General features: G+C 48.2%; 1 protein-coding gene and 1 pseudogene across 1 annotated transcript in view; one reads left to right on the top strand and one right to left on the bottom strand.

Annotated features, from left to right (window-relative positions):
- The window catches only part of LOC147091836 (uncharacterized), a 1030142-nt gene that overhangs the window by 837272 nt on the left and 178464 nt on the right, over window positions 1-14406 (bottom strand). The window lies entirely within an intron of this gene.
- Window positions 1-14406, top strand: part of LOC147091841 (uncharacterized) — a 33161-nt pseudogene that overhangs the window by 9075 nt on the left and 9680 nt on the right.

Raw genomic sequence — 14406 nt, 5'->3', positions numbered from 1 at the left:
GGGTGGGGGCGGTTTGTAGAGGCTGGAAGAGATTACAGAGATAGGTAGGGGCGAGGCCACGGAGGGATTTGAAAACAAGGCTGAGAATTTTAAGGATGAGACACTTGAGGAAAAGCAGGGAGTGGGGGTGGGTCAAGCCCTTATGGGACAGGGTCGCTAATTCTGTTCTGCGACAGTTACTGGGACAGACTGTATCTCCCCCTCTCCTCCACACAGGGATTTGTGGTAGTTAAAGGGACAGCGATTCTTGTTCCACAAGATTGTAATTAAAGGGACACTACTCTGAGATGGCTGTGAACTTATAGTGCCAGCAGCCTTTCCAGAACATCTTCCTTTTTTTGAAGATCTGTGTGAACTCGCTGGTGACTCAGCAGGTTGGATGAACTCTGAAATCTCTTTGCACAGTCAGAACATTTAAAGGGTCTCTCATCGGTTCTGGGACAGGAGGGATCTGGTTAACAGTGATCACAATATCATTGGGTTTAAAGTAGTTATGGAAAGGGACAAAGAAGAATCAATGGTGAAAATACCCAGCTGGAAGAGAGCCAATTTCAGTGATTTGAGAAGGGATCGAGCACAGGTGGACTGGAAACAAAGATTGTCCAGGAAAACAGTGAATGACCAATGGCAGGCCTTCAAGGCTGAGATAGTTCGGGTACAAACCAAGCATATTCCCATAAGGAGGAAAGATGGGCATCCAAAGCTAGAGCTCCCGATGACAAAGGATATTGAGGTTAGAATAAAACAGAGAAAGGAGGTTTACGACAAATGTCAGGTAGAGAATACAGTCAAAAACTGGGAGCATACAGAGAGTGCGGGGGAAATTGAAACAGGATATAAGGGCAAAGTGAATATGAGAAAAGATTAGCGGGTAACATAAAAGAGAACCCAAAAATCTTCTATAAACATATGCAAAGTCAAAGGATAGTTAAATGAATGGTGGGGCCGATTAGGGACCAAATAGGAGCACATCATACGGAAGCAGAGGGCATGGCTGAGGTACTGAATGAGCACTTAGCATCTGTCTCCACAAAAGAAGAGGATGAAGTTCATGTCGCAGTAGAGGAGGGGGGAGTAGAGAAATTGGATAAAAATGGATAGAAAGCAGGTGCTAAATAGGTTGTCATCACTCAAAGTTAACAAGTCACCCGGTCCGGATGGGATGCATCCTAGGTTGTTGAGGGAAGCTAGGGTGGAGATAACAGAAACTCCGACCACAATCTTTCAATCTCCCTCAGATATATGGGAGGGGTGCCAGAGGACTGGAGGACTGCAAATGTTACACCCTGTTTAAAAAAGGGGAGAGGGATAAACCTGCTAACTACAGGCCAATCAGTCTAATGTCAGTGGTGGGTGAACGACTAGAGACCATTGTCAAGGTCAAAATTAATTCTCACTTGGAGAAGCATGGGTTAATAAGGGGCAGCCAGTGTGGATTTGTTAAAGATAAATCGTGTCTGACGAACCTGATTGAGCTCTTTGATGAAGTAACAGAGGGTTGATGAAGGTAGTGCAGCAAATGTTGTATACATGGACTTTCTAAAGGCATTTGACAAAGTACCACATAAGAGACTTATTCGGAAAATAGAAGCACAGGAAATTAAAGGGATGATGGTAATTTGGGTATATAATTGGCTAAGGGAGAGGAGACAGTGAGCAGTGCTGAGGGATGTTTTTCTGACTGGAGGGAAATATGCAGTGGGTTCACCCAGAAGTCGGGATTAGGACCATTGCTTTTCTTGTTATATATAAATGACCTGGATTGGGTATAGGTGTACAATTTTGAAGTTTACGGATGATACAAAACTTGGCAACGTAGTAAATAGTGAGCATAGTAGTAGCAGACTTCAGAAGGACAGAGACAGACTGTGAAATGAGCAGACACAAGGCAGATGAAATTAAATGAGGATAAGTGTGACGTGATACACTTTGGGAGAAACAACAGGGAGAGGCCGTATAATCTAAATGGGACTATTTTGAGGGGGTGCAAGAGCAAAGGGACCTGGGGGGTCCATATTCACAAATCTTTGAAAGTGCCACGGCAAGTTGGTGAGGCCGTTCAGAAAGCATATGGGATACTTGGCTTTGTAAATAGGGCCATTGAATACAAAAACAAGGAAGTTACACTAAACCTTTACAAATCACTAGTTAGGAATCATAGGACAGGAGGAGGCCATTCAGTCCCTCGAGCCTGTTCTGCCATTCAATGTGATCATGGCTGATCTGCAATCTAACTCCATACACCCGCCTTTGGCCCATATCTCTTAATGCCTTTGGGTAACAAAAACCTATCAATCTCAGATTGAAAATTAACAATTGATCTCGCATCAATTGCCGTTTGCAGAAGAGAGTTCCAAACTTCTACCACCCTTTGTGTGTAGAAGTGTTTCCTAATTTCACTCCTGAAAGGTCTGGTTCTAATTTTTAGATGATGCCCCCAGTCCGAGAATCCCCAACCAGCGGAAATAGTTTCTCTCTATCTACCCTCTGTTCCCCTTAATATCCTGAAAATTTCAATCAGATCACACCTTAACCTTCTAAATTCCAGGGAATACAACCCTAATTTGTGTAATCCCTCCTCGTAACTTAACCCTTGAAGTCCGGGCATCATTCTGGTAAACCTACGCTGCACTCCCTCCAAGGCCAATATATCCTTCCTAAGGTGTGGTGCCCAGAACTGCTCACAGTGCTCCAGGTGTGGTCTAACCAGGGTGTTGTACAGCTGCAGGGTTTTGGCCTCAGCTGGAGTATTGTGTACAGTTCTGGGCACCACACTTTAGGAAGGATGTCAAGGCCTTGGAGAGGATACAGAGGAGGTTGACCAGGATGGTACCAGGGATGAGGGACTTCAGTTATGTGGAGAGATTGGAGAAGCTGGGATTGTTCCCCTTAGAGCAGAGAAGGTTAAGAGGAGACCTAATAGAGGGGTTCAAAATGATGAGGGGTTTTGATCGAGCAAGTAGGGAGAAACTGTTCACTCTGGCAAGTGGGTCAGTAACCAAAGGTCACAGATTTAAAATAGTTGCTAAAAGAACTAGAGGGAAATGAGGAGAATTGTTTTCACACAGAGGGTTGTTAAGATCTGGAACGCACCATCTGAAAGGATGCTGGAATCAGGTTCCACAGGAACTTTCAAACAGTAATTGGACATGTCCTTGAAGAGGACTAGTTTGCAGAGTTCTGGGGATAAAGCTGGGGTTTGGGACTAAATTGGACAGCTCTTTCAAAGAGCCGGCACAGACACGATGGGCCGAATCACCTCCTTCTGTGCTGTTAGATTCGATGATCAGTGTGAACACGCTGGTGTCTCTTAAGGCTCTTCGAGATTTTAAAGCTCTTCCCACAGTCAGAACATTTAAAGGGTCTCTCGTCAATGTGAACTCGCTGGTGTATCAGCAGGTGGGATGACTGACTGAATCCCTTCCCACACACGGAGCAGGTGAACGGTCTCTCACCAGTGTATAGGAGCCGATGTCTCTTCAGCTCCCTGGAGCTTTTAAAGCTTTTCCCACAGCCAGAACATTTAAAGGGTTCTCTCCAGTGTGAACTCGCTGATGGGCCAGCAGGTTGGAGGACCGAGCGAATCCCTTCCCACACACGTATCAGGTGAACGGCCTCTCCCCAGCATGTAGGAGCTGGTGTCTCTTCAGCTCCCCAGGGCTTTTAAAGCTTTTCCCACAGTCAGAACATTTAAAGGGTCTCTCGTCAGTGTGAACTCGCTGGTGTATCAGCAGGTTGGAGGGCTGAGCGAATCTCTTCCCTCACACGGAGCAGGTGAATGGCCTCTCCCTAGTGTGTAGGTGTTGGTGTCTCTTCAGCTCCAAGGAGCTTTTAAAGCTCTTCCCACATTCAGAACATTTAAAGGGTCTCTCGTCAGTGTGAGCAAGCTGGTGTGTCTGCAGGGTGGATGACTGAGTGAATCCCTTCCCACACACGAAGCAGGTGAACAACCTCTCCCCAGTGTGAACTCACTGGTGTTGCTTGAGCTCCTGGGGGATTTTAAAGCTCTTCCCACAATGAGAACATTTAAATGGCCTTTCATCAGTGTGAGCAAGCTGGTGTGTCAACAGGGTGGAGGACTGCAAGAATTCCTTCCCACACACGGAGCAGGTGAATGGCCTCTCCACAGTGTGGAGGCACTGGTGTCCCTTCAGATCCTGGGGCTTTTAAAGCTCTTCCCACAGTCAGAACCTGTAAATGGCCTCTCATCAGTGTGAACAAGCTGGTGTCGCTTCAGATGCCCAGGGCTTTTAAAGCTCTTCCCACAGTCAGGACATTGAAATGGTCTCTCCCCAGTGTGAACTCGCTGGTGTGTTTGCAGGTGGGAAGAACAAACAAATCTCTTTCCACACACGGAGCAGGTGAATGGACTGTCCCTGGTGTGACTGCGCCGTTGAACTTCCAATGCAGATGGGGAACTGACTACCTTCCCACTGTCCCCACCTTTACCCAGTTTCTCCCCGGTGTGACGGTGCACGTGTCCCACCAGGTCAGGCGATCGGCTGAATCCGTGTCTACACACTGAACACGTGTGCGGTTTGTCATCGCTGCTTTCTCCTTCCATGTGCAAAGGCCGATGATATTCAGGTCCTGATGAATCGAGTGACTCTGTCAGATTTTGACGTGATGTTTGGTCTGAGCGTCCCGCCTGTAACTGCTCCACTTCTATAACCCTGTAAATCGAGTTCAGAAAAGGATCAGAGGCAAACTTTTGTTTAATTTTCCGAACCTAGGGGCAGTGAAACTGATTTTCAGGCCCCGGCTGCTGCACAGGTTGGTTGAAAGGATCAGCAGTAATGGCGGCTGTAATACCCACAAGCCCCCGGCACTTCAGAAAGTGCTCTGTTGACTCTGAGTCCCGCGCATGTGCTCATGGCCCCCGCGCTCTCCCTCCTGCTCCACAATCGCCCGTCCCGATCGGTCCGCAATGCGCATGCTCAGCGCACAAAACCCCACCGTTGGAACATCGGGCACGCATGCGGAGCCGCAACATCTGGGATGCGTGCACGGCTCAGGTGGGGGCGAGTCGGTGTTTCGCCTCAGCCGCCAGGGAGGTGCGCATGTGCAGGACGACCCAACATTCTTCCCATCAGCAATCACTCCCTCGTTTCTTTAATAAAAACAGAAAATGCTGGAAAAACTCAGCAGGTCAGGCAGCATCTGTGGAGAGAGAAACAGTTAACGTTTCAGGTCGATGACCTTTCGTCAGAACTACTTCTTTAGTGTCAGCTGTGGCTCAGGTGGTAGCACTCTCGCCTCTGAGTCAGAAAGCTGTGGGTTCAAGTCCCACTCCAGAGATTTGAGCACAAAAATCTACGCTGGCATTGCAGTGCAGTACTGAGGGAGTGCGGCACTGTCGGAGGTGGCGTCTTTCTGATGAGACGTTAAACTGAGGCCCCGTCTGCTCTCGCAGGTGGACGTCAATGATCCTATGGCACTATTTCAAGAAAGAAAGGCTTGCATTTATATAGTGCCTTTCATGACCACCAGACGTCTTGAAGTGCTTTACAACCAATGAAGTACTTTTGGAGTGTAGTCACTGTTGTAATGTGGGAAAGAGCAGGGAGATTATCCCCGGTGTCCTAGTCAATGTTTATCCCTCAATCAATGTAACAAAATGATAGAATATCTGGTCATTATCACATTGCTGTTTGTGGGAGCCTGCTGTGCGCTAATTGGCTGCCGCGTTTCCTACATTACAACAGTGACTACACTTCAAAAATACTTCACTGGCTGTAAAGCACTTTGGGGCGTCCGGTGGTGGTGAAAGGCGCTATAGAAATGCAAGTCTTTCTTTCTTCACTGTTCTCACCAGCGACCTCTTCTGGCAGTTAGTTGATTGATTGACAGCCGAGAGTCTGCGCATGCGCACACGGAGCGACGGTTTGGGCCGAGTCCGGAACAGCGACCCCTCCTGGTCACCAAGGGTAATAAATGTGCATGCCCAGAGGACACCAACCCCCCTCCCCACTCGGAGCTGCGCCTGCGCACTCGGATCCTGCCGGACGGAGTCGGCGCGGGGCATTCCGGGGAAAGGCCTTGATGTCGGTTCCAGAGTCGCAATCGGTGACGCAAAGTGAGTTTTCTCTGCTCCGATTGGGCGGAGAATCGCGTGGGGTGGGGGGGAGGGGGGGATCGGGAGAGAGTAAAGTGAAATAGAAAAACCTGAGAGTTCGCGAGGCCCCAGACCGAGCGGCGTCAGTTGGACACCCCAGACCGAGCGGCGTCAGTTGGACGGAGCACGTGATCTCCTCGGGGACACGTCACCCGGGCCCGCGGCCTGATTGACGGGAGCTTCCGACCAATAGGGAGCGAGCGGGGCGGGCCTGGAGGAGCGAGCCGGTGGCGGGTCCTCCAACCAATCGGAGAGCCCGAGGGGCGGGACTAGCGCTGGCTGATTGTCTGATCCACAGGGCAGCGAGTTTCTCCAGTCCCTTGTTCAGGGCCCGGGGCCAGGGGAGGCTGTGGGCCTTTATTCCCCTCATTGGACACAAGGCTCTTTGGCTCACAACACACTGGCTCAGGTTTTAATAGAGACTTTTTAAATTCATCAATAAAAGCAGATAAACCTGGTGCTTCTGTGGAACAAACTTTCTAATATTTTATAGAATCATAGAATGGTTACAGCACAGAAGGAGGCCATTCGGCCGGTTGAGCCCGTGCCGGCTCTCTACAAGACCACTTCAGGGAGTCCCACTCCCCGCCCTTTCCCTGTAACCCTGCAAATTTCTTTCCTTCAGGTATTCGAGGGTCCGAATGGCCAACTCCTGCTCCTATCTTCTATGTATCTATAATCCGAGGCACAGGTAGGCCCCACAGTGGCGGTGGCGGCGGACCTGTGAGGAGCGGCGGCGGTGATATAAAGTGAGGTGGTGGAGCAGGTTGGCCCCACAGCAGTGGACCTGTGAGGAGTGGCGGCGGTGATATAAAGAGCGAGGCGGCGGAGTTTATAGGGTGTCTGTAATTCTTGTGACGATTCCTGTGTCCCTGATAACCATGTGTGCGGGAAGTGTATCCAGCTGCAGCTACTGACAGACCGCATTGCGGCGCTGGAGCTGTGAGTGGATACATACTGGAGAATTCGCGATGCTGAGGACATCGTGGATAGCACGTTTAGGGAGTTGGTCACAGCGCAGGTAAAGGCTGCACAGGCAGGAAGAGAATGGATGACCACCAGGCAGAGTAGCAGGCGCAGGCATGTAGTGCAGGGGTCCCCTGTGGGTGATGTGCCTTCAATAACCACAAAACTAGAAGTTATAGACTTTAACAAGTTGGCTTTTAATCACTAAGATCAGAGCTAACATCTCAACACACTGACTGGCTCGCAGGAATGAGCCATACAGGTTAGTCAGGAAAGAGGAAGTGAAACCATACACCGTGTGGGGGAGGGTAATATACATGAGTGCAAAACGAATACAGGCAAGAACAAACAGATTTCATTACAGTGGGCATCCCCCTCTCAAACAGATATACCACTTTGGATATTGTTGCGGAAGATGGCTTATCAGGGGAAGGCAGCAGCAGCCAATTTCCTGGCACCGTGGGTGGTTCTGCTGCACAGGACGGGAGGAAAAAGAGTGGGAGAGCTATAGTAATAAGCGATCGAAAAAGGCAGACACAGGCAGACCAGGCTGCCAAGAGAGGACAGGATATGCTCTCACTGCAGTCAGGGAGTAGTGGAGACAGAGATGCACTTCCTCACAGCCTGTGGAAAATATCAGGGCATCAGGGAGAATTTCTACCAAAAATTCTCACAAATATGCCCTGAATTCAGAAATCTGAATGACGACCAAAAACTCCCATACTTACTGGGGGAGGAGAGAAGCTGTGTAGCACTGGTGGCACACTAGGTTACAGCTTGCCATGAACAGAGGGACAACCAGTAAACCTAAGAAAAGAGTATATATAAATAATGCGAATGTATATTTATACACTCAGGGATATACCTGTTTATACACTGTATGAATAGAACTGCGTTTATGTGTTCAACCATGAATGTATTTTGATGCTTTGGCAACATAAGATGTACCTTATCATGCCAATAAAGCGATTTGAATTGAATTGAATTGAATTGAATTGATTCTATTGTAAGGGGAATAGATAGGCGTTTCTGCGGCCGCAAACGTGACTCCAGGATGGTATGTTGCCTTCCTGGTGCAAGGGTCAAGGATGTCTCAGAGTGGCTGCAGAACATTTTGGAAGGGGAGGGTGAACAGCCAATTGTCGTGGTGCATATAGGTACCAACGGTATAGGTAAAAAAATGGGATGAGGTCCTAAAAGCTGAATAAATGGAGTTAGGAGGTAAATTAAAAAATAGGACCTCCAAGGTAGTAATCTCAGGATTGCTACCAGTGCCACGTGCTAGTCAGAGTAGAAATAGAAGGATATTTCAGATGACTACGTGGCTAGAGGAATGGTGCAAGGGGGAGGGATTCAAATTCCTGGGACATTGGAACCAGTTCTGGGGGAGGTGGGGCTAGTACAAACCGGATGGTTTGCACCTGGGCAGGACCAGGACTGATGTCCGAGGGGGAGTGTTTGCTAGTGCTCTGGGGGAAGGTTTAAACTAAAATGGCAGGGGGTTGGGAACCTGAGCAGGGAGACAGAGGAAAGGGAAACAAGGATAGAAGCAAAAGACAGGAAGGAGAAAAACAAAAGTGGCAGTCAGAGAAATCATGGGTTTAAATCAAACATAGCCACAGTAAATAATAATTCTAAAAGGTGTAAGAGTGTTAAAAAGACAAGCCTGAAGGCCTTGTGTCTTAATGCAAAGAGCATTCGTAATAAGGTGGATGAATTAGTTGCGCAAATAGATGTAAACGGATATGATATGATTGGGATTCCGGAAACATGGCTCCAGGGTGACCAAGGCTGGGAACTCAACATCCAGGGGTATTCAATATTCAGGAAAGATAGGCAAAAAGGAAAAGGAGGTGGGGTAGCATTGCTTTTTAAAGAGGAGATTAACACAATTGAAAGGAAGGATATTAGCTCTGATGATGTGGAATCTGTATGGGTAGAGCTGAGAAATACCAAGGGGCAGAAAACGTTAGTGGGAGTGTTATACAGACCTCCAAACAGTAATGCAGAGGTTGGGGATGGCATTAAATGGGAAATTAGAGATGCGTGCAATAAGGGCACAGCAGTTATCATGGGTGACTTTAATCTACATATAGATTGGGCTAAACAAATTAGTAACCATCCTCTGGAGGAGGAATTCCTGGAGTGTTTACGGGATGGTTTCCTGGACCAATATGTCGAGGAACCAACTAGAGATCAGGCCATCATAGACTGGGTATTATGTAATGAGAAAGAATTAATTAGCAATCTTGTTGTGCGAGGCCCCTTGGGTCAGAGCGATCATAATATGATAGAATTTTTCATTAAGATGGAGAGTAAAGTAGTTGACTCAGAGACTAGGGTCCTGAATTTAAATAAAGGAAACTACGATGGTATGAGGCGCGAGTTGGGTAGGATTGCTTGGGGAATGTTACTCAAAGGCTTGATGGTGGATAGGCAATGGCAAACATTCAAAGATTGCATTGATGAACTACAGAATTTGTTCATCCCTGTTTGGCATAAAAATAAAACAAAAAAGGTGACTCAACCGTGGCTAACAAGGGAAATTAGGGATAGCATAAGATCCAAGGAGAGGACATATAAATTGGCCAGAAAAAGTAGTAAACCTGAGGATTGGGAGCAGTTTAGGATTCAGCAAAGCAGGACAAAGGGATTAATTAAGAGGGGGAAAATAGAGTATGAGAGTAAGCTTTCAGGGAAGATAAAAACTAACTGTACATATGTGAAGAGAAAAAGATTGGTGAAGTCAAGCATAGGTCCCTTGCAGTCAGAATCAGGGGAATTTATAATGGGGAACAAAGAAATGACAGGCCAATTAAATACATTCTTTGGTTGTCTTCACAAAGGAGGACACAAATAACCTTCCAGAGATGTCGGGGAACATCGGGTCTAATGAGAGGGAGGAACTGAAAGAAATCAGTATTTGTAGGGAAATGGTGTTAGGGGAAATTGACGGGATTGAAGGCCGATAAATCCCCAGGGCCTGATAATCGACATCCTAGGGTACTTAAGGAAGTAGCCCTAGAAATAGTAGATGCATTGCTGGTCATCTTCCAAAATTCGATAGACTCTGGAACAGTTCCTATGGGTTGGAGGGTTGCTAATATTACCCCACTATTCAAAAAAGGTGGTAGAGAGAAAACGGTGAATTATATCGGTAGTGGGGAAAATGCTAGAGTCCACTATAAAAGATGTAATAGCAGAGCACTTGGAAAACAGTGACAGGATCGGACAAAGTCAACATGGATTTACAAAAGGTAAATCTTGCTTGACTAATCTACTGCAATTTTTTGGGATTGTAACTGGTAGAATAGATAAGGGAGAACCAGTGGATGTGGTGTATTTGGACTTTCAGAAGGCTTTCGATAAGGTACCGTAGAAGAGATTAGCGTGTAAAGTTAAGGCACATGGGATTGGGGGCAAGGTACTGACTTGGATAGAGAACTGGTTGGCAGACAGGAAGCAAAGAGTTGGAATAAACGGGTCTTTTTCCGAGTGGCAGGCAGTGACTAGTGGGGTACCACAGGGATCGGTCCAAGGACCCCAGCTATTCACAATATATATAAATGATCTAGATGAGGGAACTAGATGTAACATCTCCAAGTTTGCAGACAACACAAAGCAGGGTGGGCGTGTGTGAGGAGGATGCCGAAAAACTCCGGTATAATTTGGACAGGTTGGGTGATTAGGCAGAAGCATGGCAGATGCAGTATAATGTGGATAAATGCGAGGTTATCCACTTTGGTGGCAAAAACAGGAAGGCAGATTATTATCTGAATGGCAGTAGATTGTGAGAAGGGGAAGTGCAACGAGACCTAGGTGTCCTTTTGCACCAGTCGCTGAAGGTAAGCATGCAGGTGCAGCAGGCGGTTAAGAAGGCAAATGGTATGTTGGCCTTCGTAGTGAGGGGGTTTGAGTACAGGAACAAGGATTTCTTGCTGCAGTTGTACAGAGCCTTGGTGAGACCACATCGTGAGTATTGTGTGCAGTTTTGGTCGCCTTATCTGAGGAAGGATGTTCTTGCCGGGGAGGGAGTTCAACAAAGATTCACCAGACTGATACCTGGGATGGCAGGAATGACGTATGAGGAGAGATTGGGACGATTGGGCTTGTACTCACTGGAGTTTAGAAGAATGAGAGGGGATCTCATTGAAACTTATGAAATTCTGACAGGACTGGACAGACTAGATGCAGGAAGGATGTTCCCGATGGTCGGGGAGTCCAGAACCAGCGGTCACAGTCTAAGGTACGGGGTAAGCCATTTAGGACAGAAATTAGGAGGAATTTCTTCACCCAGAGAGTGGTGAACCTGTGGAATTCTCTACCACAGAAGGCAGTACATTAAATATATTCAAGAAGGAGTTGGATATATTTCATAAGGCTAAAGAGATCAAGGGGTATGGGGAGAAAACAGGGACCGGGTACTGAATTTTGATGATCAGCCATGATCGCATTGAATGGCAGAGCAGGCTAGAGGGGCCGAATGGCCTACTCCTGCTCCTATCTTCTATGTTTCTATGTTTGTATGTTTCAGTTTGAGCTGGAGTGGAGATGGAGGAGAAGCTGCTGGGTTTAACCCCCAGTACTTCTGAGCCCAGGAGGACCCAACAATTTCCAATGTGAGACTGTCAAGGGAGGTGGATTCTAGGGGAGATTAGGTTGTTAAACAGACACTGTCCGTACACTGTAAAAGAGTATTCTTTTAGGAACAAGTATTTCTGTACAGGCTTTTAATCCAGTTTACATCTACAGATTTGTTTGAATTCATTCTTGGGATGTGGGCGTAGCTCGCAAGAGCAGCAAATATTGCCAATCCCCAGTTTCCCGTTGAGAAGGGGGTGGTGAGTCACCTTCTTGAACTACTGCAGTCCGTGTGGTGAAGGTATTCCCACAATGTTGTTCGGTAAGGAGTTCCAGGATTTTGACCCAGTAACTATGAATATATCTGAGTCAGGATGATGTGTGACTTGGAGGGGAACTTGGATATGATGGTTCTCCCATACAACAGCTGCCCTTGTCCTTCTAGGCGGTGGAGGTTGCGGGTTTTGGAGGTTCTATCAAAGTTCTGGTCGAGTTGCAGATGTATAAAGTTCCTTTCCTTCGCCCCCTCCCCCCTCCCACTCCCACTTCTCTCTCTCTCTCTCTCTCCTCCCATAGAGGCCAGAGTCTTGTGTAGGCCCAGACCAGGTGGTGGATTCCCTTCCCTGAAGGACATTAGTGAATCAGTTGGGTTTTTATGACAATCCAGCAGCTTTCATGGTCACTTTTTTCTAGTGCCGGCCCACCAAATGACCAGATTCACTGAGCTCAATTTCACAACCTGCCTTTGTGGGTTGTCTCTCACGCTCCCTGTTTTAAATTAATTTTACAGGGCACTGAAAGGGGAGGACTTACAGATGGTAAGCTCAAACCAAACATCACTTCAAGATCTGACAGAGTCAGTCGACTCATCGGCTCTGAATATCACCGGCCTCTGAACATGGAAGCAAAAAGCACCGTTCACAGTGGGGAGAAACCGTACACGTGTTCTGTGTGTGGATGAAGCTTCAGCCAACCCTCTGGCCTATCGAGACACAAGCGCATTCACACCGGGGAGAGGCCGTTCACCTGCTCTGAGTGTGGGAAGGGATTCACTAATTCATCCAACCTGCTGATACACCAGCGAGTTCACACTGGGGAGAGGCCGTTTACCTGCTCCGAGTGTGGGAAGGGATTCACTAATTCATCCAACTTGCTGACACACCAGCGTGTTCACACCGGGGAGAGGCCGTTCACCTGCTCCGAGTGTGGGAAGGGATTCACTAATTCATCCAACCTGCTGACACACCAGCGTGTTCACACCGGGGAGAGGCCGTTCACCTGCTCCGAGTGTGGGAAGGGATTCACTAATCCATCCAACTTGCTGACACACCAGCGTGTTCACACCGGGGAGAGGCCGTTCACCTGCTCCGAGTGTGGGAAGGGATTCACTGATTCATCCACCCTGCTGAATCACCAGCGAGTTCACACTGAGGAGAGACCTTTTAACTGCTCGGACTGTGGGAAGTGCTATAAAGGTTCCGGGGAACTGATACACCATCAACGTGTTCAAACTGGGGAGAGGCCGTTCAACTGCTCTCACTGCGGGACTGGGTTCAGGTGGTCATCTGAGCTCATTGTACACCAGCGCACTCACACTGGGGAGATGCCGTTCAGGTGCCATCACTGCGGGACTCGGTTCAGGCAGTCATCTGCGCTCACTGTCCACCAGCGCACTCACACTGGGGAGAGGCCGTTCACCTGCTCCATGTGTGGGAAGGGATTCACTCAGTCATCCAACCTGCTGAGACACCAGCGAGTTCACAAGTGACTGCAGGGGTTGGATTCTGTTGTTGCTGCTGTTAATCACATCCAGGACTGAACCATGTTCATTCTGACAGTTGGGGATTGTTTCTGCTGATAAATTCCAGCCCATTTCCCGGAGTTATTAATATTCTGGATAGATGTCAAATAAATCAACTTTGTTTTAAACACATTGTTGTAGATCTTTGTCTTTCCCACCTGAGTGTTTAGCATCACCTGGCTGGAGCTCAGAAAGGACAATCTGGGGGAGGATCGTACGGCGGGAGCAGAACTCCAGCCTGGACACAGTCCTTCAGGGCCACACTGAGAGGGGCAAACGGCACTTGGTCTTTCTTGTCTCTCTTCACTGACAGCAAAGTTGCCATGCGGGTTAATCTCGAGGCGTGTGAGAAACATATCCCAGCCACACTCTGCCATGGTTCAGAGCTCCTCGGCACGGAACAGAAGGCTCCTTTAGGAATGTACCCCAGTGCTTTTTTTTTTATGGCCTTATTAACCTGTGTTGCTACTTTTAGTGATTTGTTTATCTGTGTCCCTGGATCCCTCTGCTCCTCCAGCCCATTTAGACTCTTAGGGGGAAATTCGGTGGCGCCCCCTTTGGGTTGCTAACGTTTCCGGGGCTAATTTTAGCCCCCTAAAAAAGTTAGCGCCCCTGCGCATTAAATTCAGTGGTAGCGCCCCAAGCAGGAACCGGGGTGCTACTGGAAGTGCTCCCCTCTCTCTTGAGGCGCTACCAGTGAATTTCATGGTGCTTCGTGTAACAGCGCCACGCCCGTCGGCACATAGCACCGCGTCATAGCAGACCTCCCTCCCTGATTAAAGGGGAGGAGCCTAGCACTGCGCACACCGGGGCCCTGCTGGACCACCGGGGAGTGCGGTGTTGGATCAAGAGAAGCGCCGGGCTGAGCGATCACGGCTGACACCCCGAAGAAGAAAGGAGAAGGGGGCAGGTGCTGGCAGTCGGCCAAAATAAAAATTTGCCG

This window comes from Somniosus microcephalus, unplaced genomic scaffold, assembly GCF_052327205.1.
Source record: "Somniosus microcephalus isolate GS21.2 unplaced genomic scaffold, FLI_Smic_1.0 unresolved_chr3, whole genome shotgun sequence".
In the NCBI taxonomy this organism is placed as follows: Eukaryota; Metazoa; Chordata; class Chondrichthyes; order Squaliformes; family Somniosidae; genus Somniosus; species Somniosus microcephalus.
Note: the sequence above shows the minus strand (reverse complement) of the source record. Positions and strands in the feature narration are given on the sequence as shown.